The sequence below is a fragment of the Hordeum vulgare genome, chromosome 7H, assembly GCF_904849725.1.
Source record: "Hordeum vulgare subsp. vulgare chromosome 7H, MorexV3_pseudomolecules_assembly, whole genome shotgun sequence".
In the NCBI taxonomy this organism is placed as follows: domain Eukaryota; kingdom Viridiplantae; phylum Streptophyta; class Magnoliopsida; order Poales; family Poaceae; genus Hordeum; species Hordeum vulgare.
Window position 1 is genome coordinate 376637508 of NC_058524.1, and position 15483 is coordinate 376652990.

Below are 15483 nucleotides of genomic sequence, written 5' to 3' on the forward strand. Positions count from 1 at the left end.
CCAAATTCGCAACTTCGATATTCATCCCCACGATCATACCGTAGACATTTCATCCTCTTCTCACGACGATCTTCAACTTCACTCTGAAATTACTTGAACCTTTCAATAATTCAGACTTGTGTTTCATCACGTAAATATACTAGTATCTACTAAAATCATATGTGAAGTAAGAACATAACGACATCCACTGCGTGCCTCAGCACTCATTGGACTGCATACATAATAATGTATTACTTCCAATAAGTTACTTTCTTGTTCCAACTCACTGGAAAACGAGGACTTCAGTCATCTTGCCCATGTGGTATGATTTGCATGTCTCAAGTGATTCAAAACCAAGTGAGTCCATACGATCCATCTGCATGGAGTTTCTTCATGCGTTTATACCAATAGACATGGTTCGCATGTCTCAAACTTTTCAAAAACGAGTGAGTCCAAAGATCCATCAGCATGGAGCTTCTTCATGTGTTTTATACCAATATGACTCAAGTGGCAGTGCCACAAATAAGTGGCACTATCATTACTACTTTATATCTTTTGGCATCAATATTATGAACATGTCTATCACTATGATCGAGATTCAATAAACCATTCATTTTAGGTGCAACACCATTGAAGGTATTATTCAAATAAATAGAGTAACCATTATTCTCTTTAAATGAATAACCGTATTGCGATAAACACAATCTAATCATGTCTATGCTCAACGCGAACACCAAATAACAATTATTTAGGTTTAACACTAATCCCAATGGTAGAGGGAGCGTGTGATGTTTGATCACATGAACCTTGGAAACACTTCCAACACATATCGTCACCTCGCCTTTAGCTAGTCTCCGTTTATTCCGTAGCTTTTATTTCGAGTTACTAACAGTTAGAAACTGAACTGGTAGCTAATACCTTGGTGCTACTAGGAGTACTAGTAAAGTACACATCAATATCATGTATATCCAGTATACTTTTGTCGACTTTGCCAGCCTTCTCATCTACCAAGTATCTAGGGTAGTTCCTCTTCAGTGACTGTTCCCCTCATTAGAGAAGCACTTTGTCTCGGGTTTGGGTTCAACCTTGGGTCTCTTCACTAGAGCAGCAACTGGTTTGCAGTTTCATGAAGTATCCCTTCTTGCCCTTGCCCTTCTTGAAACTAGTGGTTTTACTAAATATCAACAATTGATGCTTATTTTTGATTTCTACTTTCATGGTGTCAAACATCACGAACAGCTCAACGATCATCATACCTATCGATCATATCTTATAGTTCATCACGAAGCTCTAGTAGCTTGGTGTCAGAGACTTTGGAGAACCATCACTATCTCATTTCGAAGATTAACTCCCACTCCATTCAAGCGATTGTAGCACTCAGACAATCTGAGCACATGCTCAACGATTGAGCTTTTGTCCCTTACTTTGTAGATAAAGAATCTTGTCGGAGGTCTCATACCTCTCAACAAGGGCACGATTCTGAAATCCCAATTTCATCCTTGGAACATCTCGTATGTACCGCGATGTTCGAAACGTCTTCAGCGCCTCAATTCTAAGCCGTTTAAGCATTATGCACTAAACTATCATGTATTCATCAAAAACGTGTATGTCAGATGTTCGCAACATCCATAGACGATGCTCGGGGTTTAGAACACCGAATGGTGCATTAAGGACATAAGCCTTATGTGCATCAATGAGGATAATCCTCAGTTTACGGACCTAGTCCATATAATTGCTACTATCATCTTTTAACTAAATTTTCTCTAGGAACATATTAAAGACAGTGGAGCTACAACATAACTTGCAAAGACCTTTTGACTATGTTCATGATAATGAGTTCAATTAATCATATTACTTACGAACTCTCACTCAAATTGACATCCCTCTAGTCTTTCGAGTGTCGCATGATGTAAATTCACTAACTCAAGTCCGATCATCACGTGAGTTGAGTTTAGCTTCAAATGTGAACATCTCCATGTTGATCATATCAACTTTAGGATTCATGCTCGACCTTTCGGTCTCTTGTGTTCCAAGGACATGTCTGTACATGCTAGGCTCGTCAAGTTTAACCCATGTGATCCGCGTGTGCAACTGTTTTGCACCCGTTGTATGTGAACGTTGAGTCTATCACACCCGATCATCACGTGGTGTTTCGAAACGATGAACTGTTGCAACGGTGCACAGTCAGGGAGAACACAATTTTATCTTGAAATTTTAGAGAGGGATCACCTTATAATGCTACCGTCGTCCTAAGCAAAACAAGGTTCATAAAAGTATTAACATCACATGCAAATCATAAGTGACATGATACGGCAATGAACTTGTGCTTCTTGATCTCCATCACCAAAGCACCGACATGATCTCCATCGTCACCGGCGCCACACCATGATCTCCATCATCATGATCTCCATCATTGTGCTTCCATCGAGGTTGTCGCGCCATCTATGTTGTTACTACTAAAGCTACTACTAGCGATAAAGCAAAGCATCTCCAAGCGTATTTTTTTAAAGACAACCCTATGGCTCCTGCCGGTTGCCGTAGCATCGATGTGCAAGTCGATATTTAATTATTACAACATGATCATCTCATACATCCAATATATCATATCATGTCATTGGCCATATCATATAACAAGCATACCCTCCAAAAACAAGTTAGACGCCCTCTAATTTGTTGTTGCAAATTTGACGAGGCTACTATGGGTATCTAGTATGATCGCATCTTACATACGCAAAGCAACCATGGTGATATGCAAATTGCTATTTAACCTTCTCCATGGACCGCCTCGGTCAAATCCTATTCAACTAAAGTTGAAGAAACAGACACCCGCCAGTCATCTTCATGCAACAAGTTACATGTCAATCGATGAAACCGACATCTCAGAAGCATACGAGTAAAGTTGGTCCGGGCCGCTTCAATCCATGTTATCACATGAAACCAATGAAAGTTGGTCCGGTCTCTTGTAAGCGTACGAGTAAAGTCGATGAAACCAGTCTCTCATAAGCGTACGAGTAAAGTTGATAATCAAATTGCCCATGTTATCACATGGACGAGCTCGCACCTGCAACTAGCAACGCTAATAAAATGGTTCAACAAGCCTAACCTAGCAAAACAATATTTGCTAGGAGGAGAAGTGTTAGAGGTTTCATGGCAATGTGTGATGGCCTATATATCAGGTGGTAGGCAGCGGAGTATAACGATGGAAATGAATTCATTAAGCATAACAAGGCTAGAAACGGTGTCAAGGTCACGATCATCTTGCGTGTGAAATCTTCACACTGAAACTGTTCTTGATCTTCATGCACGAACTCACCGGACTCCTCAAACTTGTTTCTAGACCACGTAGCTACCCAAAAGAAACAATCGCCCAATAAACACAAGCAAGTGATAATGCAACAATCAATATGATGCATGTATGCACAAACTTCAAAACATGCATAGAAACAATCCTACTCAAATGACAAAGTGCCACCTCACCACTAACTGACACTTTCGCGGAACTGCTCAAAACTGAAATCCAATGCCACCATTGGATTCCTTGGCTTTTTCTACCCCAAATCCATATATCATTTTGCTATACTTGCATGTAGGAAAAGACGACAAAACAGTAAGGAAATCTACCCACAATCATAAACTACTATATGTCAAAATCAGGGGCTGATATTGCATATGCCAGATTTGGACTATTCCCTCTCTCGAACATTCCTGATATGGAAATAACCCCAACTAAAAAATAAATGTACTCAGAATAAAATTTAACAGGCGGCCCCACTGGTCATAGGCACCAGTTGTTGGGGAACGTAGCATGGGAAACAAAAAATTTCCTACGCACACGCAAATACCTATCCATGGTGATGATCATCTACAAGAGGGGAGAGTGAGTCTACATACCCTTGTAGATCGCTAAGCGGAAGTGTATATAATGCCGTTGATGTAGTGGAAAATCTTTGCAATTCGAATTGCAGCCTGTCCCGCGATCTCATCACGATCCGTCCCGCGATCCCATCACGATCCATCCCGATCTAGTGCCGAACGGACGACACCTCTGCGTTCAGCACACGTATAGCTCGATGACGAACCCTGCCTTCTTGATCCAGCAAGAGGGGTGGATAGGTCGATGAGTTCTCCAACACGACGGCGTGGCGGTGGTGGTGGTGAGCTAATCCAGCAGGACTTCGCCAAAGCACCGCCGAACTAGACTAGAGGAGAAACTGATCTAGATGAAGTAGAGGGAGCACGTGGCAATTAGGGTTAGGGATGCCTCTAATTCCTCTAGTATATATAGGAGGGAGGGAGGGGAGGATTAAGCCTCAAACCCTCAAGGTTTGTCCGAAATTGGAGGTGGAGGAGTCCTACTGGAATCCTACTAGGAGTAGGATTCCTCCTCTCCACTTGGAAACCGTTTCCTCCTCTTCCACCTTTGGGTATTTTCCTTCTCAAACCTCATGGGCCTTAGTGGGGCCTTAGGACAGCCCACTAGGGGCTGGTTTGTCTCCTCCCACATCCCATGAGGCCCTCAGGGCGTGACACCCCTCCCGATGGTCCCCGGTACCCTCCCGACACTCCCGATACACTACCGAAGTACCTGAAACTATTCCGGTGACCAAAACAGGACTTCCTATATATCAATCTTTACCTCCGGACCAATCAGTAGCTCCTCATAATGTCTGGGATCTCATCCGGGATTCCGAACAACTTTCGGTTACCAATACCTATAACTCAACTATACCGAAACGTTACCGAACCTTAAGTGTGCAGACCCTGCGGGTTCGAGAACTATGTAGACATGACCTGAGACATTCTCTGGTCTATAACCAATAGCGAGACGTGGATGTCCATATTGTCTCCTACACATTCTACGAATATCTCTATCGGTTGAACCTCTATGTCAAGGATTCAGTTAATCCCCTATGTTGTTCCCTTTGTCCTTTGGTATGTTACTTGCCCGAGATTCGATCATCAGTATCTTCATACCTAGTTCAATCTCGTTACCGATAAGTCTCTTTACTCCTTCCGTAATACAAGATGCCGTGACTAAATCCTTAGTCACATTGCTTGCAAGGCTTGTTGTGATGTTGTATTACTGAGTGGGCCCGAGATATCTCTCCGTCACATGGAGTGACAAATCCCAGTCTTGATCCATGCCAACCCAACATACACCTTGAGAGATACCTGTAGAGCAACTTTATTGTCACCCAGTTATGTTGCAATGTTTGATACACATAAAGTATTCCTCTCATGTCCGATAGTTGCATGATCTCATGGTCATAGGAATAGATACATTGACATGCAGAAAATAGTAGCAATAAACTGACACGCTCACATGCAGAAAATAGTAGCAATAAACCATCACATTATTCTCCTAATGATGTGATTCCGTTATCAAGTGACAACACTTGTTGGGAACGTCGCATGGGAAACAAAAAAATTCCTGCGCGCACGAAGACCTATCATGGTGATATCCATCTACGAGAGGGGATTTCCGATCTACGTACCCTTGTAGATCGCACAACAGGAAGCTTTAAGAAACGCGGTTGATGTACTGGAACGTCCTCACGTCCCTCGATCCACCCCGCGAACCATCCCACGAACCGTCCCGCGATCCGTCCCACGATCCGCTCCGATCTAGTGCCGAACGGACGACACCTCCGCGTTCAGCACACGTACAGCTTGACGATGATCTCGGCCTTCTTGATCCAGCAAAAGAGACGAAGAGGTAGATGAGTTCTCCAACAGAGTGATGGCGCTCCGAAGGTTGGTGGTGATCTATCTCAGCAGGGCTCCGTCCGAGCTCCGCAGAAATACGATCTAGAGGAAAAACCGTGGAGGTATGTGGTCGGGCTGCCGTGGCAAAGTTGTCTCAAATCAGCCCTAATACCTCAGTATATATAGGAGGGAGGGGGAGGGACCTGCCTTGAGGCTCAAGAGAGCCCCAAGGGGTCGGCCGAAGGGGGGAGGAGGAATCCTCCTCCAATCCTAGTCCAAATAGGATTCAAAGGTGGAGTCCTTCCCTTCCTTCCCACTTCCCTTTTTTTCATTTCTCTTTGATTTTATTTATCTCCTGCACAAGGGCCCCCTTGGGCTTGCCCCCCAGCCCAGTAAGGGCTGGTGCGACACCCCTAAGGTCTATGGGCTTCCCCCGGGTGGGCTGGCCCCCGCGGTGAACATCCGGAACCCATTCGTCACTCCCGGTACATTCCCGGTAATGCCGAAAACTTTGCGGTAATGAAATGAGGTCATCCTATATATCAATCTTTGTTTCCGGGCCATTCCGGAAACCCTCGTGACGTCCGTGATCTCATCCGGGACTCCGAACAACATTCGGTAACCAACCATATAACTCAAATACGCATAAAACAATGCCGAACCTTAAGTGTGCAGTCCCTGCGGGTTCGAGAACTATGTAGACATGACCCGAGGGACTCCTCGGTCAATATCCAATAGCGGGACCTGGATGCCCATATTGGATCCTACATATTCTCCGAAGATCTTATCGGTTGAACCTCAGTGTCAAGGATTCATATAATCCCGTATGTCATTCCCTTTGTCCTTCGGTATGTTACTTGCCCGAGATTCGATCGTCGGTATCCGCATACTTATTTCAATCTCATTTACCGGTAAGTCTCTTTACTCGTTCCGTAATACAAGATCCCATGACATACACTAAGTCACATTGCTTGCAAGGCTTGTGTGTGATGTTGTATTACCGAGTGGGCCCAGATACCTCTCCGTCACACGGAGTGACAAATCCCAGTCTTGATCCATACTAACTCAAAGGACACCTTCAGAGATACCTGTAGAGCATCTTTATAGTCACCCAGTTATGTTGTGACGTTTGATACACACAAGGCATCCCTCCGGTGTCAGTGAGTTATATGATCTTATGGTCATAGGAATAAATACTTGACACGCAGAAAAACAGTAGCAACAAAATGACACGATCAACATTCTACGTTCATTCATTTGTGTCTAGTCCATCACATGATTCTCCTGTTGATGTGATCCCATTATCAAGTAACAACACTTGCCTATGGTCAGGAAACCTTGACCATCTTTGATCAAGGAGCTAGTCAACTAGAGGCTTACTAGGGATAGTGTTTTGTCTATGTATCCACACAAGTATTGTGTTTCCAATCAATACAATTATAGCATGGATAATAAACGATTATCATGAACAAAGAAATATAATAATAACTAATTTATTATTGCATCTAGGGCATATTTCCAATAGTCTCCCACTCGCACTAGAGTCAATAATCTAGTTCACATCACCATGTGATTCTAACGAATCCAACACCCATATAGTTTTGGGGTCTGATCACGTCTTGCTCGTGAGAGAGGTTTTAGTTAACGGCTCTAAAACTTTCAGATTCGTGTGTTCTTTACAAATATTTATGTCATCTTTTAGATGTTGCTACTATGTGCTATTCGTAAATACTCCAAATATCTACTCTACTATACGAATTCGTTTCACTACTCATAGTTATTCAGATTAGTGTCAAAGCTTGCATCGATGTAACCCTTTACGACGAACTCTTTAACCACCTCCATAATCGAGAAAAATTCCTTAGTCCATTAGTTACTAAGGATAACTTTGACCGCTGCTAGTGATTCAATCATGGATCACTCTCTGTACCTCTCAACAGACTTGAGGCAAGGCACACATCAGGTGCGGTACTCAGCATGGCATACTTCAGATTCTACGGCCAAGGCATAGAAGACGACCTTTGTCTATTCTCTTTATTCTGCCGGGGTTGGGTTTTGAGTCTTACTCAAATTCACACCTTACAACACAACCAAGAACTCCTTCTTTGCTGATCTATTTATAACTCCTTCAAAAACTTGTCAAGACATGCATCTTGTTGAAACTTATATTAAGCGTTTCGATCTATCTCCATAGATCTTGATGCTCAACGTTCCAGTAGCGCAATCCAGGTATTCCTTTGAAAAACTCCTTTGAAACAACCGTTTATGCTTTACAGAAATTCTACATTACTTCTGATCCACAATATGTCAACCACATATACTTATCAGAAATTGTATAGTGCTCCCACTCCTTCTTTGGAAATACAAGTTTCTCACAAACCTTGTATAAATCCAAAAGCTTTGATCAACTCATCAAAGCATATATTCCAACTCCGAGATGCCTGCACCAGTCCATAGAAGGATCGCTGGAGCTTGCATACTTGTTAGCATCCTTAGGATCGACAAAATCTTCCGGTTGTATCACATACAACCTTTCCGTCGAGGAAAACAATGTTTTGACATCCTATGTGCAATATTTCATAAATAGTGCAGCAACTGCTAACATAATTCCAACAGACCTTTAGCATCACCATGAGTGAGAAAGTCTCATCATAGTCAACTCCTTGAACTTGTCGGAAAACACCTTTGCGACAAGTCAAGCTTTTCTTAATAGTGACTTATCACCATCATCGTCTGTCTTCCTTTTAAAGATCCATCTTTTCTTAATAGTCTTACTACCATCAAGTAGTTCTTCCAAAGTCTACACTTTGTTTTATACATGGATCCTCTCTCGGATTTCATGGCCTCCAGCCATTTGTCAGAATCCGGGCCCACCATTGCTTATCCATAACTCGCAGGTTCATCGTTGTTCAACAACATGACCTCCAAGACAGGGTTACCGTACCACTCTGTAGTAGTATGAGACCTTGTCGACCTACGAGGTTTGTAGTAACTTGATCCAATGCTTAATGATCACCATCATCAGCTTCCACTTCAATTGGTGTAGGATCCACAGGAACAACTTCCTGCGCCCTGCTACACACTGGTTGAAGTGATGGTTCAATAACCTCATCAAGTTCTACCACCCACCCACTCAATTCTTTCGAGAGAAACCTTTCCTCGAGAAAGGACCCATTTTGTAGAAACAAACACTTTGCTTCCGGATCTGAGATAGGAGATGCACCCAACTGTTTTGGATTTCCTATGAAGATGCATTTATCAGCTTTGGGTTCGAGCTTATCAGACTGAAACTTTTTCACATAAGCAACGTAGCCCCAAACTTTAAAGAAACGATAGCTTAGGTTTCTCCAAACCATAGTCTATACTGTCTCATCTCAACGGAAATACGCGGTGCCCTATTTAAAGTAAATGCGGTTGTCTCTAATGCATAACCCATAAATGATAGTGGTAATTCGATAAGAGACATCATAGTATGCACCATATCAAATAGGTCGCGGCTATGGCACCATCATACCATGGTGTTCTTGGTGGCATGAATTGTGAAACTACTTCCACATTGTCTTAACTGTGTAACAAAACTCGCAACTCAGATATTCATCTCTATGATTATATCGTAGACAGTTTGTCCTCTTGTTACGACGAACTTCACTCTGAAACATAATTGAACCTTTTCAATATTTCAGACTTGTGATTCATTAAATAAATACTCCTGTATCTACTCAAATCGTCATTGAAGTAAGAACATAATGATATCCACTGCGTGCCTCAGCACCCATTGGACTGCATACATCAAAATGTATTACTTCCAACTAGTTACTCTCTTGTTTCATGTGGCATGATTTGCTTGTCTCAAGTGATTCAAAATCAAATGAATCCAAACGATCCATCCGCATGGAGTTTCTTCATGCGTTTATACTAACAGGTATGGTTTGCATGTCTCAAACGTTTCAAAAATGAGTGAGTACAAAGATCCATCAGCATGGAACTTCTTCATGCATTTTACACCAACATGACTCAAGTGGCAGTGCCACAACTAACTGGTACTATCATTATTACTTTGTATCTTTTGGCACTAATATTATGAACATGTGTAACACTACGATCGAGATTCAATAAACCATTGAAGGTGTTTATTCAAGCAAATAGAGTAACCATTATTCTCTTTAAATGAATAATCGTATTGCAATAAACACGATCTAATCATGTTCATGCTTAACGCAAGCACCAAATAACAATTATTTAGGTTTAACACCAATCCCGATGGTAGAGGGAGCGTGCGATGTTTGATCATATCAACCTTGGAAACACTTCCAACACATATCGTCACCTCGCCTTTAGCTAGTCTCCGTTTACTCCGTAGCTTTCATTTCGTGTTACCAATCACTTAGCAACCAAACCGGTATCCAATACCCTCGCGCTACTAGGAGTACTAGTAAAGTACACATCAACATCATGTATATCAAATATACTTCTCTTGACTTTGCCAGCCTTCTTATCTACCAAGCATCTAGGGTAGCTCCGCCTCTGTGACCGTTCCCCTCATAACAGAAGCACTTAGTCTCGGGTTTGGGTTTAATCTTGGGTCTCTTCATTAGTGCAGCAACTGTTTTGTCGTTTCACGAAGTATCCCTTCTAGCCCTTGCCTTTCTTGAAACTTAGTGGTTTTACTAACATCAACTATTGATGCTCTTTCTTGATTTCTACTTTCGTAGTGTCAAACATTGCGAATCGCTCAAGGATCATTGTATCTATCCTTGATATGTTATAGTTCATCATGAAGCTCTCACCGCTTGGTCGCAGTGACTGTGGAGAACCATCACTATCTCATCTGGAAGATTAACTCCCACTTGATTCAAGCGATTGTCGTACTCAGACAATCTGAGCACACGCTCAACGATTGAGTTTTTCTCCTTTACTTCATGGACAAAGAATCTTGTCGGGGGTCTCATACCTCTTAACAAGGGCATAAGCATGAAATCACAATTTCATCTCTTTAGAACATCTCCTATGTTTCGTGACGTTTCAAAACGTCTTCGGTGCCTTGGTTCTAAGCCATTAAGTATTTTGCACTGAACTATCGCGTAGTCATCAGAAACGTGTATGTCGGATGTTCACAACATCCACAGACGACGCTCGAGGTGCAGCACACCGAGTGGTGCATTAAGGACATAAGCCTTCTGCGCAGCAAAGAGGACAATCCTCAGTTTTACAGACTCGGTCTGCAAAGTTTGCTACTATCAACTTTCAACTAGATTTTCTCTAGGAACATATAAAAACAGTAGATCTATAGCGCAAGCTACATCGTAATCCGCAAAGACCATTAGACTATGTTCATGAAAATTAGTTCAATTAATCATATTACTTAAGAACTCCCACTCAAAAAGTACATCTGTCTAGTCATTTGAGTGGTACATGATCCAAATCCACTTTCTCAAGTCCGATCATCACATGAGTCGAGAATAGTTTCAGTCGTAAGCATCTCTATGCTAATCATATCAACTATACGATTCATGCTCGACCTTTCGGTCTCTTGTGTTCCGAGGCCATGTCTGCACATGCTAGGCTCGTCAAGTTTAACCCGAGTGTTTCGTGTGTGCAACTGTTTTGCACCCGTTGTATGTGAACGTTGAGTCTATCACACCCGATCATCACGTGGTGTCTCAAAACAACGAACTGTCACAATGGTGCACAGTCAGGGAGAACACAATTTCGTCTTGAAATTTTAGTGAGAGATCACCTCATAATGCTAACGTCGTTCTAACCAAGATAAGGTGCATAAAGGATTAACATCACATGCAATTCATAAGTGACATGATATGGCCATCATCATGTGCTTCTTGATCTCCATCACCAAAGCACCGGCACGATCTTCTTGTCACCGGCGTCACACCATGATCTCCATCATCATGATATCCATCAACGTGTCACCATTGGGGTTGTCGTGCTACTCATCCTATTACTACTAAAGCTACGTCCTAGCAATATAGTAAACACATCTGCAAGCATAAACGTTAGTTTAAACACAACCTTATGGCTCCTGCCGGTTGCCGTACCATCGACGTGCGAGTCGATATTAACTATTACAACATGATCATCTCATACATCCAATATATCGCATCACGTCGTTGGCCATATCACATCACAAGCATACCCTGCAAAAACAAGTTAGACGTCCTCTAATTGTTGTTGCATGTTTTACGTGGTTGCCATGGGTATCTAGTAGGATCGCATCTTACTTACGCAAACACCATGTATGAATTGCTATTTAACCTCTCTCCTAGGACCTCCTCGATCAAATCCGATTCAACTAAAGTTGGAGAAACCAACACTCGCCAGTCATCTTTGAGCAACGGGGTTGCTTGTAGCGATGAAACCAGTCTCTCGTAACCGTACGAGTAATGTCGGTCCGAGCCGCTTCGATCCAACAATACCGCGGAATCAAGAGAAGACTAAGAAGGGCAGCAAATCGCACATCACCACCCACAAAAACTTTTGTGTTCTACTCGAGATAACATCTACGCATGAACCTAGCTCATGATGCCACTGTTGGGAATGTCGCATGGGAAACAAAAAAATTCCTACGCGCACGAAGACCTATCATGGTGATGTCCATCTACGAGAGGGGATTTCCGATCTACGTACCCTTGTAGATTGCACATCAGGAAGCGTTAAGAAACGCGGTTGATGTAGTGGAACGTCCTCACGTCCCTCAATCCGCCTCGCGAACCGTCCCACGAACCGTCCCGCGATCTGTCCCACGATCCGCTCCGATCTAGTACTGAACGGACAACACCTCCGCGTTTAGCACACGTATAGCTCGACGATGATCTCGGCCTTCTTGATCCATCAAGAGAGACGGATAGGTAGATGAGTTCTCCGGTAGCGTGACGGCGCTTCGGAGGTTGGTGGTGATCTATCTCAGCAGGGCTCCGCCCGAGCTCCGCGGAAATACTATCTAGAGGAAAAACCGTGGAGGTATGTGGTCGGGCTGCCGTGGCAAAGTTGTCTCAAATCAGCCCTAACACCTTAGTATATATAGGAGGGAGGGGGAGGGACCTTCCTTGAGGCTCAAGAGAGCCCCAAGGGGTCGGCCGAAGGGGGGAGGAGGAATCCTCCTCCAATCCTAGTCCAACTAGGATTGGAAGGTGGAGTCCTTCCCTTCCTTCCCACTTCCCCTTTTTTTCTCTTTGATTTTCTTTATCTCCTGCGCAAGGGCCCTCTTGGGCTTGCCCACTGATACGTCTCAAACGTATCTATTGTTTTTGATGGTTTCACGCTGTTATCTTGTCTTCTTTGGTTGTTTTAGGTACCTTTTATATTTTTTTTGGGACTAACTTATTAATTCAGTGCCAAGTGCCAGTTCCTGTTTTTTCCGTGTTTTTGACTCTTTTCGGATCTGATTTTGGAACAGAGTCCAAACGGAAGAAAAACCCCGAAATTATTTTTTCCCGAACGGAAGAAGACCAGGGGCTTTTGGGCCAAGCCATGTGGGCTCCAGGGAGCCCACAAGCCCCCACTCCGCCACCAGGGGGACGCGGTGGTGGGCAGGCTTGTGGCCTCCCTGGCCGCCCCCTGACCTAGGTCTTTGGCCTATAAATTCCCAAATATTCCGCAAAAAATCACGGGAGCCTCGAAAATACTTTTCGGCCGCCGCACGCTTCCGTTTCCGCGAGATCTCATCTGCAGACCCTTCCCGGCGCCCTGTCGGAGGGGACTTTGGAGCTGGAGGGTTTCTTCATCATCATCATCGCCCCTCCAATGACTCGTGAGTAGTTCACTTCAGACCTACAGGTCCGTAGTTAGTAGCTAGATGGCTTCTTCTCTGCCTTGGATCTTCAATACAAAGTTCTCCATGATCTTGATGGAGATCTCTCCGATGTAATCTTCTTTGGCGGTGTGTTTGTCGAGATCCGATGAATTGTGGATTTGTGATCAGATTATCTATGATATATATTTGAGTCTTTGCTGATTTCTCATATGCATGATTTGATATCCTTGTAAGTCTCTCCGAGTCTTGGGTTTTCTTTGGCCAACTAGATCTATGATTCTTGCAATGAGAGAAGTGCTTGGTTTTGGGTTCTGCCATGTGGTGACCTTTCCCTGTGACAGTAGGGGCAGCAAGACACACATGAAGTAGTTGCCATCAAGGGCAAAAAGATGGGGTTTTTATCATTGGTTTGAGATTATCCCTCTACATCATTTCATCATGCTGAAGGCGTTACTCTGTTCTTATGGACTTAATACACTAGATGCATGCTGGATAGCGGTCGACGTGTGGAGTAATGGTAGTAGATGCAGAAAGTATCGGTCTACTTGTTTTGGACGTGATGCCTATAGATATAATCATTGCATAGATATCGTCACGACTTTGCGCGGTTCTATCAATTGCTCTACAGTAAGTTGTTCACCCACCGCCTACTTGCTTTCATGAGAGAAGCCACTAGTAAACACTACGGCCCCCGGGTCTATTCACATCCATCGTTTACACCTTTGCTTTTACTTTGCTTTGTTACTTTGTTGCTTTCAGTTCTCACTTGGAAAACAATCTATAAGGGATTGACAACCCCTTCATAGCGTTGGGAGCAAGCTTTTGTGTTTGTGCAGGATCTTGAGATACTCCTCCACTGGATTGATACCTTGGTTCTCAAACTGAGGGAAATACTTACCACCGCTATGCTACATCACCCTTTCCGCTTCGAGGGAACACCAACGCAAGGCTCCAAGGCCACTGGGGAAATCCTTTGCATAATTGCCTAGGAAGTCCCTTAAGGCGTAGCCACAGCTGAAGGACTCCTGGCGCCGTTGCCTGGGAGGAGCACGTCAAGATAATTTCCCTCATCTTTTGTTGAAGTAGCAGAAGTATTTCTGGCGCCGTTGCCGGGGAGGACAAATCAAGATCTATCCAAGTAGGTCTCACAAACTCATCTCCTGCACTTACTTTTGTTGCCAGTTGCATCTCGTTTTCCTCTCCCCCACTTCACATTTGTCGTTTTCATTTGCCTTTTGCCTTTTTCGTTCGCCCTTTTCACTCGCTTGCTTTCTGTTCGCTTGTGTGCCATGTGACTTCAATATGCTTGCATCTTCGTTTGTTAATCTCTTTAAGAGACCCACTTATGTGGAACAAATTGCTAGTGAGTTGAGGGCAATTGACTATTTCTATGGAGTTTTGTTTAATATTCGTGAATCTGAAAATTGTGAGGAAGAAATTCATGAAGTGATTCACGAGGGCTCCTTGGATGAAAAGCATGATTGCAATGGTTTCACTATAATTCTATTAGTGACAATCATGCTAAGAATATGCAAAACCCTAAGCTTGGGGATGCTAGTTTTGCTATGACCACTACTTATTGCAATAATCATGATTGGGGTGATGATCTTTCTTATGATCTTGAAAATTTGTTCAAACCTCATGATGAATATGATATTTGCAACAATACTGAAAGTGGGATTGGAGAAGTCATGACTTTATTTGATGATAATCCCACTATTTTTGAAGAGCGTCAACTTTGCATGCATGTGGATCATGAAAAGAATATCCTATGGGATAGCTATATTGTTGAATTTGAATATGATCCCACATGTAATTGCTATGAGAGAGGAAAATATTTTGGTAGAAACTTTCATGTTACCAAATCACCTCTCGTGATGTTGAGATTGCTCTTGTCTCTTTCTTCTTCCTTGCATCTGGCAACGATTGGTTGTCTTGACAATCTGTTTTCCTATAAAATGCCTATGCATAGGAAGTATATTAGACTTAGATGTGATTTTCACATGCTTTATGATGCTCTCGTTGTGCTT